Raw genomic sequence first — 8,316 nt, 5'->3', positions numbered from 1 at the left:
TATATATTCACAACATACATAGATAGAAACATACACTTTAGTTTCTTTGATGGATTATCAACAAAAATGAATAAATTGCAAGATTCCTAAGTGAAGTATTAATTTTTTTAAAAATCAGAAAATTATTTACCTTAATGTTTCGCCAATCATTGCATCACAAGAACAGAAAAAATATATCATAAATGCAGAAAAAATATTGCCTAAGCTCGCATCAACAATTTAAACGAAAGATAGTCGTATGCAGAGAACCTCACACCAAAACAGTACAGCATATACTGTTTTTTTTTCTTATTAATTAATAAAAATTGAAATGAATAGGAAAATGGAAAATAGTTACATTACGGGACATTTATAAACTATTCCATATTTCTAATACGTAAGCACATGTAATAAAAAATAATCAAATGCAAATTAATTCTTATATAATAGTTGAAAAAAACATTTTAAATTGAATAATTAATACTAATTATTAATATTCATCTCATAATAGCAGGCCAGAAATAATTTTATCATCTAAGTATATTTCTTCGATAGTGGAAATTTTTATCAAATATGTTGGACGATAAGTTGGAAGCGTTCCAAACACAATGCAAGTAATGCATTTTCAAACCTTTGTGAGTTTCTGACGTGGTAGTCAACTCATAAGGAATATTTTTTGATGACTGGTTGACTTTTTTAAGTGCAGCCTACTAATTATAGTGGATTCGGAATTTCCAGAACTGTCTTGCCAGTTCTGTCAATATGGTCGAGCAGGGTGGGAGTGGAGTTTACTAAAAATGAAGGGAATAACTGGAATAATATTTTGGTTGTTATTGTGGGCAGAAGAGAATCCACCACCAAATTTATTTTTTTTACTTATTACCTCAGTAATACAAAGTATTATTATGTTTATTTCCCGTCTTTATCAATTATTATTTTCAGATTATCAATTATTGTATTTTATGGATGTGTCTGGTGCAGTTCTAGGACTCTTCATTTTCATCAGATTCTGAATTTTTCTAAGTAAAAAGTTTATTTCATATAGTAATCAATTTTTTCGTCTAGTAGCAATGATTCCTGTTTACAGAAAATTTCCCTTGATGAAAAGATCATATGTGGCCACGAGATACGTACTATGGATGTTTTGATATATTTTTTTTTAAATTTTCGTTATAAAACTGAAAGAAAAGCTAAAATTTGAATGTTACAACCTAAAAATAAAATAGATCGTTGAAAAAATAGGTTAAATAATTTGTTTCTGAAAATATATACATATATATATATTTTTAAAATTTGGTGTCTTGAATATTTTTATTGTGGGTATTGTGGATCAGCCAAAAATAACATTTAATCAACGAATTTTCTTAGAAATTTTGACAACTTAAATTCCATATAGAAAGTTTATCTTGATAAAATCCTTTAGTTTTTTAAGTATAAAAGAAAATTTGAAAAATATTCCCTGGTGTCCAAGGCAAGAGGAAAGAGCGTACCTTGAGCGAACTGAAAGATTAATTACTTACATTTTTTGTTCCAGCTAAGGTATGCTTAAATAGTGAATTTTTCAGAAAATCTTCCTTAAAACACCTTTATTTAATTAAGTAAATAACCATCTCATATTGCTAGTTGTAATAAAAAACGGATAAATACAAAAACATTTTTTTTCATTAAAATATCTGTGAAAAAAAAGGTGATTTGATAAAAAAGAAACTAAATATTTTTGTGTTTCATGTTTATACTATCTTAAAAATTGTTTCTCAAATCTGATAAATGTTTTCATATTTTTATTGCTAATTTTTTACATTCAATTAACCTATATATGCCCCTTTCAGTTAACTCTATAAATTCATTCATAGTATTCTCAACATTCATTTTACAGCAATTGTATAAAACAGATTGTTAATTTTTACAAACTTATAATATTTTTATAATCCTTTATTTCTTTCACAAAAGAATAAAGGAAAAATTATGCTATGAAAAATATTACTAAAACTACTTACCCGAAAACTGTTGAAATCGCAGTCATTTGTCATTTAAATGGCCCATTTGGAAAATTTGTAGGGAGAAATATTACCATCGTGAATAATAATATATGGTTTGAAACATGCGGGAATTACTTTAAATTCCAAATAGTGAAAATTGTGTGGTGCGGGCACCTGATTTATATTTTCAAATACATTAAAGAACTATGTTTTACATTATATTATACATAAATAATCTCTATAATAGCATAGGCGTAGATGATATGTTATCTTCAGTAAATTAATTTTTATAAAATCAGAATACGATTATAACATATGTCGTCACTGACCGCTGTCGAAATAGACTGAAAAGTCCACACGAAGGCCAGAAATTTATGCTTGCCTGGAAGAGTGGAGCAACAAAATAATTAATGAACAGGCTGAAGTTAGAGGGACAAGTTAAAACTTCCGTCAATATTCTCTAGGCCATACTGCACTGGTTTCTCTGAAAAGCAATAACTCACCGTCAACCAGTAAACATGCCACAGAAGTTGCTTAACAACACAATCATTTACATTGAATTGTTAAAAGAGCGTGGTGGCTAAGCGCGTTAAGGCTTCAACCTTTGCATCTTGATTTGGAACCGGTACAGATTCAGATCTGGCCTGGGTGGTTTGAAATCTATTTTGCTAGGTTACCTGTGGTATAAGCTGTCATTCCTTCCATAGCATAAACTATCTTATATATTTGTGGATCTTGAGAATCAGTCGACAACTATATTACAACGATTCACAACTTTGTATAGATATGCCCTACAATGAAAAAAAAAAAGTTTTTCAAATAAATCTAATGGTATCCTTGTTAAGTCTCAACAATGTTTATTAGATCAATTGTCTAAAGTTTCGGCCATCCTCAAGTACGTTCTTAAATATAAATTTATATCTCACATTCAAATTTAAAAATGTTTTGCAAGCTATTCTACCCAGGTCATTAATTACGAGTCTAATCACTCTATTTGTTTCACTTGACCTATACATGACTCTTTTAGTTGACTTCAATTAACTCCATAAAATCATTGCTAGTATTTTCAATATTTATTAAATAATAATTTTGCATTGCTTCAATGGTTAAAAGCAGGAGGTAAATTTTTGTATGCTGTTATATTTTTCTGCTTATATTTTTAAACGGATAATATTCAATTCATGTTACTCCAATCTCATAAACATATAGAACAAAATTAATAACACTAATTATAAATAGAAAAAATACCAAACAGAAATTACAGACTGAGTACCTGCTAGAAAGAACAGTTACGTTTTTTTAAAAATCAAAACAAACCCACATTTGCCTATCTTTATTTCATCCCTAATGATTTTTGGTACAACCCTAAAGTTAATGGTATGACAGAAATGTATAAAATGCTTTAATAGACTATTGAAAGTAATATTTATTGTTAGTAATCATTATAGTTTTTTTCTAAATAATTAAGAATTTTATTTTTCTAAAAAAACTCTTTTTTTATGTATATTTATTAATTAAATAAATCAAACGGTATTCTTGTTAAGTCTCAACACTCTTTAATTTATCAACAGTCTAACGTTTCGGCCGATTCGGTTATACTCAAGGACAATCTTATATATAAATTTACACCTCATCCATTTATTCACAACTTCATTAATTTTTAAAACTTTTAATTATAGATTAACTTACACCATCAACTATCGTATAAGCATATAACTGTTTATTAACAGTGTAAGTTAATCTAAAATTAAAAGTTTTAAAAATTAATGAAGTTGTGAATAAATAGATGAGGTGTAAATTTTATATTTAATATTGTTCTTGAGTATAACCGAATTGGCCGAAACGTTAGACTGTTGATAAATTAAAGAGTGCTGAGACTTAACAAGAATACCATTTGATTTATTTAATTAATAAATATACATAAAAAAAGAGTTTTTTAGAAAAAATAATTTCATGATTATTTAGAAAAAAAACTATAATGAACACATTAAAATTTAAGATTACTAACAATAAACATTACTTTCAATAGTCTATTAAAGTATTTTCTACATTTCTGTCATACCACTTACGTTAGGGTTGTACCAAAAATCGTTAGGGATGAAATAAAGATAGGCAAATGTGGTTTTGCTTTGATTTTTCAAAAACGTAACTGTTCTTTCTAGCAGGTACTCAGTCTGTAATTTCTGTTTGGTATTTTTTCTATTTATAATTAGTGTTATTAATTCTGTTCTATATGTTTATGAGGTTGGAGTAACATGAATTGAATATTATCCGTTTAAAAATATAAGCAGAAAAATATAACATCATACAAAAATTTACATCCTGCTTTTAACCATTCAAACAATGCAAAATTATTATTGAATAAATATTGAAAATACTAGGAATGATTTTATGGAGTTAACTGAAGTCAACTAAAACATGAGTCTTTTAGTTGACTTCAGTTAAATTATAGGTCAAGTGAAACAAAAAACTATTTAATAATTATGGTGTTATAAATAGATTGATTAGACTAGCGAAACTGCGCACGCAACCGCTTGTTTAACTTGTGTTTAGCATATTGTTTATTAACCTTCTAGGACTTTCTACGTTAAATATTATTTATAATAATACTGTTTATAAATCAAATTATTTATACTTCTATTTTAATATTATTACCTGGGAGCACGTGCAAAAATGTGCTAAATCCTTCATATCCCTGTATTTTGGTGCCCATTTTAATTCACTGGAAGACCATCAATCCATAATCTAGGAGATCTCCTTTTCATGCACACCATAACAGTAAAAGGAAGGACATTCGCACTTAAAACTGAATAATTGTACAATATTAATTAATATTCAAGTGGAATAAAAACCGGATAGTGAAGACGGCATGTAGCCTATGAAAGGTATAACGTGAAAAAAAAATTTAATATCCAAATACCGTACTATACAGCTCACCATTGTCTATGAAAAGGAAACAACATAATGATTTGAAAACATAGATACAGTTCATTTCAAGAAAGATTAGATTGTGCAACGGAAATGAATGAGATTGCTTTCTATATTTATAGTTCCGTTATTAGTATCTTATAGTGTAATACGTCTTAACCTAAAAGTATGATATATCTGATTTACTCAGTACGTAAATTTCCTTAAAACTTTTCATAATGCATTTTAATGATACAGATGGAACCACCAAATCAACATCAACCTAACTCGAACCTAGGGAAAGTTACCAATGCTATATCCTATCCTAAATAGAGAATCCAAATTAAAATCGGAAACATCTATTCTTATTTTTAAAACAATTCTCTGGCCTCAGCTGATGCATGGCTGTGAAGTCTGGGTAACGGTATCCTTTACAAAAAGGGAAAGTCACAATCTTTTCAAAAGAAAGTCGTAAGAATCACAATATATGCTTTTAGGTTTGTAAAAAACAGCCAATAGCATCAGGAATTACGAATAGAGACAATAGAGGATTACATCAAAGAAACATTTATGAAGTCCTACTCCCAGTTACCTACAGTTAAAGGATCAGTGACCTACAACTTGGGATACCCAACCACAACCCGAAGACTAAAGCCCAGGCTGCTGCAGGACATGCTGTTATAAATTGTATATTTATCAGTTCTGCTATTTGCACTTAAAAATTTTATTTTGTCTTTATTTCTTTTTTTGTTCTCTTCACCTTTTTCTTAAATTCACTTTATTTTTTTTTTAATTAGAAGTCAATTATTTATTGTGTTAAATCCTTAAATGTCATTGTTGTTGTCATTAACTTTACTTTTATCTTTTATTAAGAATTATTATTTTAATTTATGTATTCTATCTTAAGTTTTTGTTTTATTTATAACATAGTATATAGGGCGGCTCGTAGCTCAGTGTTAAGATGCAGTCTCACCAAATTGAGATCTATTGGCTGTGCAAGTTCGAATCCGGCCTGGGGCTTGACTTTTTTCATTGAGTGGGAGTCCCACAAAATGGGAAAAATTTTGACCCCCAACCATGGTTAGGCAGTATACGACTCCAATGGGAGTCTTGGCCGAAATAAAACATTGTCAATTGTTAAAATAAATGTACCTCTTACTTTAACCATGTAAGAACCACCAGCCCAATTTTATATTAAATAAATAAATATATAATAATACAGAAGGTTGTTCTTTTCAGTATGATAATGTAATCGAACAACGTTCATGATGAACTAGAAAGAATATTATCAATGATCATCTTAGATTTTTTCTTACCGGTAAAATCGTTTTTACTGGTCTTAGTATGATTTTGGTTTCGTTTGATTAATTTAGAGAGTAAGGGAATTTATGAAAGCTAAAAAAAAAAATAATTATCCTTTGTAGCACAAATACTAAAAGAAAATCATTTATAAAAAATAAATAACAAATATTACTTTTGATAATCCTAAATCACTACAAAAGTGGCTTTTAGTAAACTCACACACTGTTTTGTGATAAATCATTCTGAAATCTCCCCTCCTCGTTCTTTTAATTTATTTCTGCCCTTCATCATTTTGCATTCAGATAGACTCCCCCCGTACCCTTTTAAAAGTTTTTATAAAGATCTTTTCAGAGTAAGCTCTTTTGATTGGTTATGATTGATCACTTATTTGTGTTCATTTGTCTTGCTCAGTTCTTCACTTCGGTTTGCTTTAAGTGTTTTTACATTTCTGGATAGTGCATTTTGAGAGTAACAGATACAACTAACAGATTATTTTATTTTTTAACTTATGTTTCGAAGCGGAAATCATAACTGAGAGTCAGTCATGGAGGTAGCTACTAGACAACATTTGTGGTCTCTTTATTTGTGTATTGGGTCATTTTCACAGTAAGCGAAATTTTGGAATTTGAAATTTCAAACTATTATAAAATTCTTTAAATAGTTTCAAAGCAATTTGGTAATCTCAGCTAATCATCAACAAAGAATATTCATTCCACATCAAACAGAAGAGGCATTTTTTATTTTAAGATAAAAAATAAATATTAAGACATCTAGGACGAGGAATGATGCGTCAGATTTGTATTTCGTTCTCATATTAATTATTTTTTGTGCCCTAACGAAACTGCAAGTCACTCAAGTTGTGGGAAAAACAAAATGTCGAGGGAAAGATATAGTCTACAAAGGTGGTATCTGACCCTACAATGGGTGGTGGAAACAAACAAAATATCAGCTGAGAGCAAGGATATACTGGCTGACTAGAAATGGATGAGGATAACAGAAGGTTAGGTTAGGTTAAGGTAAGGTTGAGCTAAAAAATTAAACTCAATACAATCATAGATCTCGTGACTAAACGCTGTCTTCTGATTGGTTTCCTAAATCGGTTAACAGCTCCCCTATTCCCCTTCTACTGACAATGGCTAATAAAAAAGTCCAAAACGCTACATAAATATAGAATACATATGAATATATTAATGCATATCGGTATCATTTATATCTAAACAGGTACTCGCTACGAATAATTACTATATAATGCATACCTGGTTTATTTATATAGATATTTCTTTCTCTACAGTTGTAATAATAATTTATTTAATTATTAAATAAGTTAAAACTTGAACAATTGTTAAATAACTATTTAAAGTGTTGTTTTATATTTATAAATTAAATAGGATTTAACAAAGTTCTTTTTGTTTTTAACTACTTTACATTTTACATAGTAATTAAAAGTTTTCCTATAAATCGCATTTGGCGTAACTCAATAATTACAGTCTCTTCAGGAGAGGGTAAGGGGGAGATTAATAAATAGTTAAGTCTCTTTCTGAGAGTCTTAAAAAGGTTCTTAACTGAAAAAAGTACCTTTGAAACATCTCCAATGTCTTTCTCACTTCCTCATTTCTAATCTCATTAAAGAGTAAAATCCTCCAGGTCGAAAAAGAGGGAAATCTTCAAACCGACTAAGAATCCAGTGACTGTCGTAGCTAAACTTTTCATTAAAAGATGGAAGTACATTGGTTTCATTCTTAATTATTGTAATGAAAATTTGAATGTATATTTTGAGTAGATTTTTAAATATTAAGAGAATGATTAATTCGAGTGAGTATAATTACAAAGATTGTAGTAAAATGTTTTGCGCTTGAAATATATAACGGTACACAGTCGCGACCCCTAATTACAGCTCAGAGCGTTAGGTCTCCTTGGAAGGCTTACGAAGTTCATCAAGTCGTAACATTTCCAACAAGAGCGGATAATTAATTATTAATTTTTATAAGTGTTTAATAAATTGTTTAGTTCTGTAAATACCAAATACTTTTTTTTAAATTTTATTCATATAAAAAATAATATCCAAGATGGTCCAACCAGATGACAACATCTATTCTATTATATCAACTACTAAAATGAAAATAAAGTAAAAAATAAAATAATAATTACA

At 28.7% G+C, this 8,316-nt stretch overlaps 1 protein-coding gene across 3 annotated transcripts in view; it reads right to left on the bottom strand.

The window, feature by feature from the left end:
* Nucleotides 1-8,316, bottom strand: part of CCHa1-R (CCHamide-1 receptor) — a 475,427-nt gene that overhangs the window by 251,262 nt on the left and 215,849 nt on the right. Inside the window, exon 1 of one of the 3 annotated variants that reach the window (XM_014419094.3) lies at nucleotides 4,614-4,736. The exons of the other annotated variants lie outside the window; for them this stretch is intronic. The gene's annotated coding sequence lies outside the window, so the exon portion shown is untranslated. Of the gene's footprint in view, nucleotides 1-4,613; nucleotides 4,737-8,316 lie in introns of those variants that run through there. 3 annotated transcript variants of the gene reach the window in all.

Source organism: Halyomorpha halys, unplaced genomic scaffold, assembly GCF_000696795.3.
Source record: "Halyomorpha halys isolate HHAL.00 unplaced genomic scaffold, Hhal_1.1 Scaffold218.1, whole genome shotgun sequence".
Taxonomy (NCBI): Eukaryota; Metazoa; Arthropoda; class Insecta; order Hemiptera; family Pentatomidae; genus Halyomorpha; species Halyomorpha halys.
Note: the sequence above shows the minus strand (reverse complement) of the source record. Positions and strands in the feature narration are given on the sequence as shown.